General features: G+C 41.1%; 1 protein-coding gene across 1 annotated transcript in view; it reads left to right on the top strand.

The window, feature by feature from the left end:
• The first annotated feature begins 2,616 nt into the window (after positions 1–2,616).
• The window catches only part of Sytbeta (Synaptotagmin beta), a 284,485-nt gene continuing 274,243 nt past the window's right edge, over positions 2,617–12,858 (top strand). Inside the window, exon 1 of the mRNA XM_083119244.1 lies at positions 2,617–2,816. The gene's annotated coding sequence lies outside the window, so the exon portion shown is untranslated. The remainder of the gene's footprint in view (positions 2,817–12,858) is intronic.

The raw sequence follows: 12,858 nt of genomic DNA, 5'->3' as shown, positions 1-12,858 counted from the left end.
GTGAATATTGTCGTCTTATCACTTTTCATCCCCGTCTTCGCTATTAGTAAAAAATGACAAAAAGTGAAAAAAAATCAATCAATTTAATGTACTATAAACTACCTTGAAGACGAAGACAGATCGATCCTCTGAAACTTTCTGAGGCCTGCTTGAAACGCCAAGTACAGTGATTATTAGTCCAAGCAATTCATTATGAATCATCCACCAGTGACTAGTTGTATTGTTTTACAGTCAGCAGAAACTTGCTGTTGTCAGGAACTTGCTGCAAAACTCAATCTTATAAAATTTCCTACAATTTGACACTACTGAAAGAAACACCTCATCTTGCATTGATTCAGGTTTTTTTTCCACCTTGACCTGGTAGGCTAATAAGCAAAAGCGAAAATTCAGGCAAAACCAGAAGTGACTCGGTGTTTCAGTTGGTAGAGCAACGGTACAGTATGCCAGAGACCCGGGTTTGGGTCCTGGGCGATCCTGCATTTTTCGCTGAAATTGTACATGACCTGGTTTGTCTGACAAAAGTTTCTGAACTTCAGGGTGTGTTGTAGTGATTCCATAGCAGTGGTAATTCATCCTGCCCGTACATTGGAAATAGTTATTATACTCTGTCCCAGTTAACTGTGGAGCAGGCAAACTAAAACATGTCTCTGCGCAAGTAGTGACGCGTGACGGCTCCACCAGTAAACACGTAGGAGGAACGGAATTGCATGGAGTTGCGGAAAGCGACTTCAGATACCAGCCTTCCCAGCACCGTGTACTGCTTCGCCCTGGCCACTCGATTTCCTTCGCTTCTCTGACGCTATGCGCGGCCTTGCTCCACAGTTAGCTGGGACAGGGTATAGGGTATACATACTGTCGTACTGTCTTATACGTATAGGCTATAATCTGTTACACTAGGGGACGCTTGGGACGGTAGTAACCTTGTAGTTGAGTCAGTATTCAATAATCCGGATTGTTTCAATAGAAACTACAGCCTCTTTTCCTGTCAAAATGTTACTCCTTATCAGGTCATTTTCTGGTAGGGATAGAATAGGATTTTGTTTTGAATGCTAGTCTTAAACCGTGATTCAAGAGAAGGTCGAAGAGACTTGGAGTTTAGTCGTCGGGGGAAATTGCCAAAGGGACATCGGTGGAGCCACTCTATCCCCATGTTGGGTGTAGAACTAAGAAACTACAGACAATCTCACTCACATCTCATCCTCTCAAATTCAACTTCGCCCACCCGATATTGTACTGGTAATGTCAACGGCTTGTAATCAAACGATCCAGGGTTCGATACCCGGTGGGGCCGCACGATGGGTCGGTAGTGGTGGTAGCACTTTCAACTGAAGTTCTTGTACCGGTTAGCCTATTTGTTTATAAATTTGACTTAAACCAAACGGAAGTCCAGCAACTTCCCCTCCCCTAATCACCCATACCTTGCTTGCAAGACGAGGAACTTCAAGGTCCTTCTTGCCGAGAGGACACAGAGAACGAGGCTTTCTGCCCGAGACTCGTACGAGACTTTAGTATGATATTTAAAAACTTCACCTAAACGAAAAATACCTTACTGTGCGACTTCTTCAGGCTCACCAAGTGGATATCTATCTGATCATTTATAGACGGATAAGTCATATTTTGTTTATAGTAATTGCAAGGTCAATCTATTAGTGACAATTGTGAGGCTGTGCTGCGTTGGTGCTTATGCATTAATCACAAAATTGTTTCTCGAGGGCTCTAGCGAAGACCATTGTCTCGTTCTTGTCTCGATTTTCACATCGCGCTACGACGATAGGCCATGGCATAGGTGTTCTTTGTGAATGTTCCATCATATCATCACTCATTCTTATCTTCGCGATTAACCAAAAGTGGCAGAAAAGTGGCAATCGTCTAGATTTTGCAAGGCTGTCTCTGTCTTGAATTTGAAGATAAAACTAAGATTTGTCTCGTCTCAATACCATCAAGAGGGAGAAGGGTCCATGTTTCCTTTTCTCCTTTTGAAACACGTGACAACGGAGGCTATATAATACCCGTCATAACTCCATTAAATTGTGCATTTTCTTCAAAGCCTCCAGGAACAACTTTTCGAAATACTGTTCGAAATCCGCGCATTTCTTTTTACTGGACGTGCGCCTCTTGGAAGCTGTGAATGGCTGAGAACTCTCACACGTCACATTACAACCTAAGGTTGTATTCTAGTGGGGGATGCCAAAGATAGAGAGCGAAGTCATTCGGATTATTATGGGCTGTCTTCCTTCTTCATTTCGTTTGACGGGACCAGAAGCTAAGATTGCGCCTACGCTTGTCAACATGGAGATATGCATATACGTGCCTGACCTCTCGCGGCACAGCAGAAGCGCAGTCGTGGATCTTCCATATCTCTCTTCGCTCCCTCCCCCGAGAGGTATCATCCACCATCTCTTATCAGCGAATACATCACCCCTCTTCCGAATACATATCCACCCACGCCGAAGATACCATCGATCGCCACGGGGAGAAACTTCGGTCACGTGATCGTCGCCGACTGTTTTCATTCGTCGAGGGGAGGCCTTCGCCGCTATCGAATCTCCTTCCGGCGAAAAAGTTGCCCGTTCCCGCGTCGGGACGCTCGACACTTCTTGCTCAGTGCGTCTCCGAGGTGGGTCGGTCTGTGCTTCGACTCTCGACGCGGCCAGACGGTCACTTTATCTCGAGTTACGTGTCCTGATATCGGCGTCGCAGTTACATACAGAACGAGCTGCTTCCTTGGCACCAATCCGACGCAGTCTCCACGTGTCTCTCTTTGATTTGGCGGTAGCTGAAGAAGTCTGGTTGATCCCTCGAAAGCTTCTCTAAAGGTAGGTCAGGTCAACTTTCTAGCCACTGTCTTGCTTGTGCAGTAAGCTTGTAATGTTTCAATCGCAATGCTATGTTAGCCTTCCGCAAACAAATGGTAGTTCAACGAGATTTACCTAACGCGCGAACAAAAAGTGAAGTTACGTAGATAACCACGCCCCCTTTTGACAAAACCTGGCTGACAACCACTTTTCTGAAATTTTCCTGACTGATTTACTGTTATATTAATTTGTCTAAAATATATAATGTTTCTTTCAACAGCTCCGTTGAAACTGTTTTTGAAAATAAATTTAATTTGTAGTTTTTTAAAAAAGTAAAGTAGTTAAGGCTACCGTGGAATTTGAATTTTGAATTTGAATTTGAAATTTTGGGTGCGTCAGCACTTAGGCTATTTTGAACCCGTCACATTATACAGGAGTCAGCCCATTATCATTACAAATGACAACTCTAACGTTGCATACCTAAAAATCTTAAAATCTTCTGACTTCTGTTAAAAGCTGATGCTCTAAACGGGCACTCAGCACACACACAAAGACAAAACACGGGACAACACACACAAAATTATACTGGCCATTGGACCAGTCGCCAGAGCCTCGTTAGTCTACAGTCCAGGGTGTACTACGTGGAAGTGAGGTTGACTATTGGGTGCACTACGTGGAAGGAGCACCCCTTACATCCCTTAGGGCTGATTTTTGAAACTCAACTTGGTTACAGTTACTGATATTTTAAACGCAACGTTGTTACAATTACTGATTTTTTAACGGAACGTTGTTACAGTTACTGATTTTTAAACGCAACGTTGTTACATCTCTTGAAAAAAAGATGAGATAAATGTGGTAAAATTGACTGATTGATTGACTTGCTTTATTTTACTTCGCTTTTAGTGCCACTTTTGGCTACTTTGCGAAAATGTTTTTTTAGAATTTAGAGAAATGGTTGGCAACCATATATTAAGTGTAGTTTATAAGACACAAAACAAATCTTCAGTTTTAATACAAGAAGGCAAATTACTCAACAGTGCTAATATTACGGTTCGTTTTGTCATTTCCATGATCGAAATTCTTCCTCCACCTCCCACAAGATACATGAATTCCCCACCAGCAATGCGTCGTTTAGTTTCTCACACATGGCTTATATACTAATACTTAACAATTCATGTAATGACGTATTGTTGATGTATTGTTATAGTTGAAATATTTATTTGTTTAGGTTATTTATTTGTTTTGATCTCTGGTAGGAGTAAGGTAAGACATGCATTAAATCATCCATCATGACTTAACTAAGATTCCAACACTAACCTTTCCGCTTTTATTTTTACATAAGAAGTTAACTTTCATCAGTGCTTATAAAAGGCTTCCTCTGTAATCTAGTACCTAACCTCGTCGCCTTGTAATAAATAGAAATCCTGGTTAAAATTTCTCTCTGAACTGTAGGACCAGCCCTGAATGGCCTATCCGAGCATGAAAGCGGACTTTAACATAAGAGGTAGCTCCTGCTCCTTGCAACATGTCGCGAAGGTATAAGAAAGGGGTGTGTAGGTGATATGATCAACAACACGCTCCAGCCATCTTTAGTCACTAGGTAATCCCTTTATGAGTCTAGGTAAACCACACAGCCGTTTTATGCAGAGATAAACATGGAAATGTTCCCACGTGAAATATCCAAACCGGGAATCGAATCCTGGTCTCCGAAACGTACTTTACCGTATATACAGGGTGTCTACAAATGATTGAACCCGTTTCATGATGTTACTGTACAGGTATCATTGAACGTATCACGAAGTAACTTTGCAGTTTTGTAAAGAAACTGAACAAGTTGTGTCGCACATTATAAGTTATGGGAGTTTTCTGTTCAGACGTGACGCTGTTGAGCATATCCGTGACTTTCCGAAACTCAATGCTTTTTGTGCAATCTCAAAATTTAGAGTTTACGGCGCCTTCTTCAGCGAACGACCATTACAGGATGACACTGGTATGTTGACATGTTAGAAAATTGGCTCATGCCACAGTTGGAGACAGACAGTGAGAACTTTATCCACCAGTTGGATGGTGCTCCTTTCCAGTTCCATCACGATGTTCACGAATTCTTAACCACCGGAGTGTGAAACCGATGGATCGGTCGTTGTGGAAATGATGATCAACAACTGCTGTCATTGCCTCACGCTCCCATGACTTAACTCCGTGTGACTTTTTGTGTGGGGGGTTATGCGAAGGATTTAGTGTTTGTGCCTACATTACCGAGTAATCTAGCAGAACCGCGGGCTCGTATCATCAGTGCTTTTGATCGAATTGATAAGCACACGCTTCATCGCGTTTGGGAAGAACTTGATTATAAAGTTCATGTTTGCAGAATCACGAAAAGGAGGGGGGGGGGGCATATCGAAAACTTGTAATGTGTCAAAAAACGTGTTTAGTTTCTCTACAAAACTGTAAAGTTACTTCACCATATGTTCAATAATACACGTACAGTAACATCGTCAAACAGCTTCAATCATTTGTAGATACCCTGTACAGTGGGATCCATGAGCATTACCATGCAAATTGTTCATCACCATGTTTGTGCACTTTATTTGATCCAATAAGAGCATTAAGAATTCAAAGAAAACTCAACTTCTGCACCAGCATACATAAAAATCCATCGCTTAAAAACACAGAATGTAAGAGAAAAATTAATGAAAAAAGTCATGGACAATTTACCAAGTAATGCTAGTGGATTAGCCGCGTCTGATAACGCGGTAACGCGTCTGACTACCATGCTAAAGGTCCCGGGTTCGATCCCCGGCCGGTTCAAATCCGGGAACTTTTCTAACGGTGGAAGCGGCCCCGGCGCCTACCCAGCGTCGAATAACATGGGTACCTGGGGAAAACCCTGGGGGGTAAAGGCGGTCAGGGGCGTGATGCTGATCACATCACCCCCACTCACGACCGGATCAAGAAAGTGTGGGGCGTTACCCCCACACCCCCTATACGCCTTCATGGCGTGGTGCTATGCACAAGGGAACACTTTACTTTACTTTTTTTTATTGCTAGTGGATGCCACTGTACATGAAACACACATGTCATGGGTAAGACTCGAACCCAGTATTTTTCATATCGCCCGGACGCATGGATTATTTTTCTTCGTGTTTTTCCCGTTATGGATTTCTTCTGATCAAGATTCATCCTTACATCTTCATTAATCTAAAGAAATACAAGGGATATTTAAAATGTCATCACATGCACGCAAACGGCCAAACAAGTAGATTTTGATTTAGTTTATTTAAAGTAACATTTCTGCCAGTTTTGACAAACCGAAACAATGGACGATTTTATGAAATGGATGAAGGGATAATCACAAATATATATGAACGACACAACACAAATTTCGCAGATGATTATACTATCCCGCCGCCAGAGCTTCGATAGAGTGCAAGAATGCAACCCAGGATGTTTTGCGTGGAAGAGAGCTTGACATTTGAATGTCTTCAGGAAAGGTAAGGACACCCTTACACTCCTCCCCTAAAAGAAGTAGAGATTAGAGTTGATGAAAGAGAAAGGAAATTTCGAAATCGTCATAAGTTTCCAATCGAGCCCGGTTTTCTGTATTCACAAGTGGCATCTATACATTTACGGACACACCAATTCGCAGCTCAAAAGTAGTTTCTCAACCAATGCACGATAATTTACCAAAGACCAGAAATATGACAAAGTCGATTTCTCTCCAATATTAATACGCGTAAAAGTTGTTCCAAAAGATCCTCCCCAAATATTTGTGCTACGGTTTCAATATTACGAGCTAGTTCCTGTGTCATGTTTGTCGTCGTTACCGTGGTGCGCGATGTGACGTAAACGCATCGAAGAAGGATTGATGATGAGAGACGAACCAACTGTTGGGCGAGGGATTATAAACCCCCATGTTGCCTATCTCCGTTGCGTGGTGGTTTGAGTAGCGAGCTACGATCCAACGGCCCAGGTTAGAATTCCATTGTCTATTCCATCAGAACACAATTAATCCTCATCGTCACAATTAACCTAAGTAACAGAAATGATTTCCAAGTTTTCGATGTTTGCTTTTATAGTCTTGCTTCTCCGTGTCATACAAAACACCCTGGAATAAACAAATTTATCTGAATTATAGTAACCAAATGTGGTAATCATTGTAGCCAGTAGCATCACCAGAGAATATTTCCCCGGTGGACTGACGGGTAAACGAAATGTTTTCATGTGAGCAGTGCGTTTCATCCGTTTCTTTCTTTCTTACTCCGCTTATCGTTCTCTTTACTTCCACTTTTTGTTCCACCTTTCTTCCTATGCTTCTCTTCCTTCCTCTGCTTTTCTCTATTTCTCTGCCTCTCTTCTTTCTTTGCTCTTTCTTTCTGTGCTCTCTTCCTTACCTGCTCTACTTCTTCTCTTCCTTACTTTCTCTGCTTCTTCTCTCCCTTACTTTCTCTGCTTCTTCTCTTCCTTACTTTCTCTGCTTCTTCTCTTCCTTACCTTTATCTGTTTTTCTCTTTCTTACCTTTATCTGCTTTTTCTCAGCCTTACTTTCTTTGCTTGCTCTCTTCCTATCTCTGCTGCTCTCTTCCTTCCTTTCTCTGCTTTTTCTCTTCTTTACTTTGTCTGCTTGCTCTCTTCCTTCCTTTCTCTGCTTTTTCTCTTCCTTACGTTCTCTGCTTGATCTCTACCTTACATTCTCTGCTTCCTCCCTTTCAATCCTTGCTCTCTTCCTATCTCTGCTTGCTCTCTTCCTTCCTTTCTCTGCTTTTTCTCTTCTTTACTTTGTCTGCTTGCTCTCTTCCTTCCTTTCTCTGCTTTTTATCTTCCTTACTTTCTCTGCTTGCTCTCTTCCTTACTTTCTCTGCTTCCTCCCTTTCAATACTTGCTCTCTTCCTATCTGTGCTTGCTCTCTTCCTTCCTTTCTCTGCTTTTTCTCTACTTTACTTTGTCTGCTTGCTCTCTTCCTTCCTTTCTCTGCTTCTTCTCTTCCTTACTTTCTCTGCTTGCTCTCTTCCTTACTTTCTCTGCTTCCTCCCTTTCAATACTTGCTCTCTTCCTATCTCTGCTTGCTCTCTTCCTTACTTTATCTGCTTTTTCTCTTCCTTACTTTCTCTGCTTGCTCTCATCCTTACTTTCTCTGCTTGTTCTCTTCCTTACTTTTTCTGCTTGCTCTCTTCCTTACTTTCTCTGTTTGATCTCTTCCTTACTTTCTCTGCTTGCTCTCTTCCTTACTTTCTCTTCTTTTTCTCTTCCTTACTTTCTCTGCCACCTCTCTTCCTTACTTTCTCTGCCACCTCTCTTCCTTTCTTTCTTCTGCTTCGTGTCTTCCTTACTTTCTCTGCCACCTCTCTTCCTTCCTTTCTTCTGCTTCGTCTCTTTTTTATTTTCACTGCGTGTTGGTTTACTCAAAACATTTATTTTTGTATAATGACAGCTGACGTTATAATCAAGACGTTTCGATTTATACCCCTGTGGGGTAGATTTCAATGTTTGGGATCTCACCTTAAACTATGGGCCTGATTCCGACTGGCATATAGGGATTCTGACGTCTCTGGCATGTTAATAAGTTGCTTCTTGATTGAGGAATTAATCAAATATGTACCATTATGATATTGTTCGTTTCATGTTATCAATTATAACAAGTTCCTCCTTAACATCTTCTGTGGTGTTCAAACGGTAGTGAGTTCAGGATATATTTAAGATCAGGAGTGGAGAAACTCCATGCGTTGAGAGGTCACAAGTATTGCAGGGGAAGGCGCCCTTATCACAGAATCACCTCCTGTTCCTTCTGCCATGATTACTATGTCATACTGTACTGTTTCTCAGGAATCAGATGATGAGAGGTTTCCTACTGTATGAACGCGACCGGTGAAACCTCCTTCCCCGCTCATTCCCTCCTTTTCGCCACTCTTACAACGCTACAGTACCGCTGCTCGTTCTCAATACAAACACAAGAGCGCTATTTCACAGTAATTGAAAAGTGCTTCCTGTGGAGCAGGAATTGTTATGAATTGCAAAACCAGTTGGTTAATAGCAAAACAATAAACAAGTTCCTTACTTTTCATATTATTGTTGGACGCTAGTCTTAAGTACGAGGTGTAATCATTGTGTTTATTCACTTCGTTTCATGTAGTACGATGATAAGAATTGAAACAAAGAACATTGGAAGCAATTTAAATCCTCTATAGCACGATTAGTACAGTTAAGGTCCTTAAAAACAAGCAGCATATAAGAGAAGACAGAAACAATCGTGGACAGTTTGCCTGGTAATATTTATGCATCACACTGTACAGCGCCGTCAATAAAAATGGAACATCTAAATCCTGAAACACTGGCTTCCTGCAATGCGTTGTGTGTGTTGTCCAACTTTATGCCGACGAGTAAACTTGCTGTTAGAAAGCTGGTATTGAAATCCCCTTATCGCTATAGTTAGGAATACATAAACATTGCAGGGAAGCCACCATTTGATGGTCTAGGTGTTCCATTTTGTACTGTACAATCGACCCTGTACATCAGCATTTTTAGAAACAACAAAACACAAAAAGTAATAATTACATTCGTTAGCACGTTAACATTGACCAATGGAGCAGTGGGCGTTACACCAAAGGGTTAATCAAGCACCCACTGTGGGAATACAGCTCGTACGCTGCTGCAGCGCCGAACAGTAGAGGATAATGCCCTTTAGTTACCTCCAGAGCAGCGTGATGAAATTGGCACCTTCGCAATTGAAGATGGACCGTAATGACATATTAGAGGGCAGGTTGCAGCACGCGATACTCCGCAGTTACGCAGCTTGGCGCCGGAGCGACAGGAACAATATTGCCAAGTCCCTGGTGCGTGTTGTATATGGAGCGTTGACCTTATGGATCATCAGATTTCGCAATTTGTATTGTTAACCTTGAAAGGCAGACAGCATGCTCGTTGGAAACGTGGTTGCTTTTGCGTAATACCTTTTCAAATGTGAAGTTTGATATTTGTGTACCTTGTGTATATTTTAAGAGTAAATTTAGATTTCTTATAATTTCTCAGCTACAGCAATGACATAAATCGGGAAGGTTGCGGTTGGTATTCGATGAAAGCAATTAGAACACAAAATCGAGTGAAATGTTTTGGAAATGTAAGGATGTTAAACTAATAAAACGATTTGAGTAAAGCGAAAGAGTTGCGAAAGGAGAAAAGACAGTTAAGGGAAGTGAGGGAAAATATAATTTCTTAAAAAGAGAAAAATGTGTTGAGAAAGGAGGTAAAAGAAATTCTTTCGAGAAGACTGTGAAAAGGAGAAATTCTTTATAGGAGGATGGGAAAGGATATTTTTTTAGAAGGATGTTTAAAGGAGAAATTCTTCAGAGAAGGATGTTGAAAGGAGAAATTCTTCAGAGAAGGATGTTGAAAGGAGAAATTCTTCAGAGAAGGATGTTGAAAGGAGAAATTCTTTAGAGAAGGATGTTGAAAGGAGAAATTCTTTAGAGAAGGATGTTGAAAGGAGAAATTCTTCAGAGAAGGATGTTGAAAGGAGAAATTCTTTAGAGAAGGATGTTTAAAGAAGAAATTCTTCAGAGAAGGATGTTGAAAGGAGAAATTCTTCAGAGAAGGATGTTGAAAGGAGAAATTCTTCAGAGAAGGATTTTGAAAGGAGAAATTTTTCAGAGAAGAATGTTGAAAGGAGAAATTCTTTAGAGAAGAATGTTGAAATGATAAATTCTTTAGAGAAGGATGTTGAAAGGATAAATTCTTTAGAGAAGTTTGTTGAGAGATATTCTTTAGAGAAGTTTGTTGAGAGGAGAAATTCTTTAGAGAAGAATGTTGAAAGGAGAAATTCTTTAAAGAAGAAGAAATTCTATGGAGAAGGATGGGATGGGGTAAGGAGAAATTCTTTTGAGTTTGATGGGTAATTGAGAAACTCCTTTGAGTTTGATGGGGAATAGAGAAATTCTTTTGAGTTTCGTGGGAAGGGGAGAAATTATTTTAAGAAGTTTGGGAAAAGAGATTTTTTCAAATGAGATTCAAATGATCGAGCTACAGAATTAAGGAAAAGAGAATGGAGGGTGGGACGGAGAGGTGAAGATGGTTACAGGGACGAGGGAAAGATTATGGTGGCGTGAGAGAAGTATTGAGAGAGAAGAAAGGGAAGGAAAGAAGAAAGATGGGGGAAGGTAAATCATACGGATCCTTACAAGTCCCTCCTCTTAATTCGCGAGATCGTGTTATAAACGCATGACAAGACAAGATGAAAAGATGCTGTACCAAGGAATGTTGTGCATTATAAAACTACAAAACTGCCTTATTAATTTTCGAATATGTGTAGCTCGCCCATCTCATTAATAAGGCAAAGCAATTTGCATCGTCGGTTATATGAGAACAGAGGGATATAAAACTTCGTCGTCAAACGTAATTGCAGAAGAAGATTATACGCAATTCTTCACACAATCAAAGTACGTTGCCTCGGTTTTATTTTCCACTTAGACAGAGAGGGAGAGAAAGAGAGGAGAACTCGGTTTCGCTGCGCATTAAGCCAGCGATTCCGATTACATGATGTGGCCTTGTTCACCTTCTTGAACTGAAACGATTTCTGCGGATGGATTAAGCACCAAGGGAAAATCGTTTAGCGAGATTATCAAATAAACCGCGGAACCAGATCCTTTCCCACAGTCAACCAAGCAGATAAGCCCGTTTGTATTGACTGACGTTACAGTCGAGTGTTTTGCGGATTCAATGGGGAAGTTAACGACTGCACCATTAATCCATGATCCTATATAAGCATCGGCGTCGTGAGCGGGAGGTCCGGGGTAAAGTGAGGCGTGTCCCTCTTCCAATAATTCGTAAACTTGTACAAAATTGTGTGTTTCTGACATTTCTACCTCTAAATTATTTTTAGGTAATACAGTTTATATGCAAATACTAGGCATGCTTTAGTTCACACTTAATTTTCCTCTTATCTGCTTCTTCCAAAGTATGCAAAACCTATCCTCATGATTTTTTCAGGCGAGAGTGCAAGGAAAACAACAAAGTGCATTCTGTTTATTATTTTGAAAACAGTACCATGCAAAAAGTTCCGCCTCAAGAAAATGTCGAAGAAAAACTAAATTTTTAATAAGCACATTACATGCACTAGTAAGAGAGTCATTCATGCCTATCCTTGGTCTTCTATGTAGATTTACTGAAATAAAAAATGAATAAATAATTTACATTTTTCGAATATTTTATCTCCGCTATTCTTGAATACTGCTCTCCCCTATCTAGACCATGGCTTCTAAAACTAATCTTTCCAGGATTGATTCTGTCCTCAACTTGTTTCTCGCCATTGCTCTGAAACTTAAATAAATAAATAAAAATGCTTCAGTTTGAAAGTTATGTTCCTGTCACGTTTTGTTACCATTCTTACTTGTAATGATCAGTTCTTGATAATATTAACTGTGACTGAAATGAAATAATGTGTGTGAAATACAAAAGTATAATTTCGGACATTCATTTTTCAGTGAGGTCAACTCCCTCCTTGTCTCTTACCCCGTACGTCAATGCTCTGTAAGCTACCATCATTTTGACTTAACTGAGGAATACAATTTCAAAATCTGCAAGCACCCTGCGAAAAATCACTAATATGATAAAGAACATGATGGATGCTTAGGAATATCATGAATGAAATGTTCCAAACAGAATTCCTACATACAGGGTGCTCGGAAATTCCCCTTACAAACTCCTAGGACTAGTAGAGGGGACTGAGTAGACAATATTTGGAATAGGAACTCATGCCCGGAAAGGTACCGTTTCCGTGCTACAACCATGACAATTTGTCGGATGTGCCTGTGTTGGTATGCAACCGGGTAGGCAATGCATGACGTCAGAAGATCATCTGATGGCACGTGACGTCTACCCTGCCGCTGCATCCTGCCTGGAGCGGAAGGGAATGGAAGAGCAGCTCGTCGGCTGTATAAAGATCGTTATCCACAACATGCGACTTCATCGTATACCCTTTTTGCCACACGCCCGAATTGGAAGAGGCTGTACTGCACCACGTTGAACAGGCCCGTCAACAAGTACGCGAACAATTGCGCGTGCAACGGGTGTCTCT

The sequence above is a fragment of the Lepisma saccharinum genome, chromosome 3 (genome assembly GCF_977018435.1).
Source record: "Lepisma saccharinum chromosome 3, izLepSacc3.1, whole genome shotgun sequence".
In the NCBI taxonomy this organism is placed as follows: Eukaryota; Metazoa; Arthropoda; class Insecta; order Zygentoma; family Lepismatidae; genus Lepisma; species Lepisma saccharinum.
Note: the sequence above shows the minus strand (reverse complement) of the source record. Positions and strands in the feature narration are given on the sequence as shown.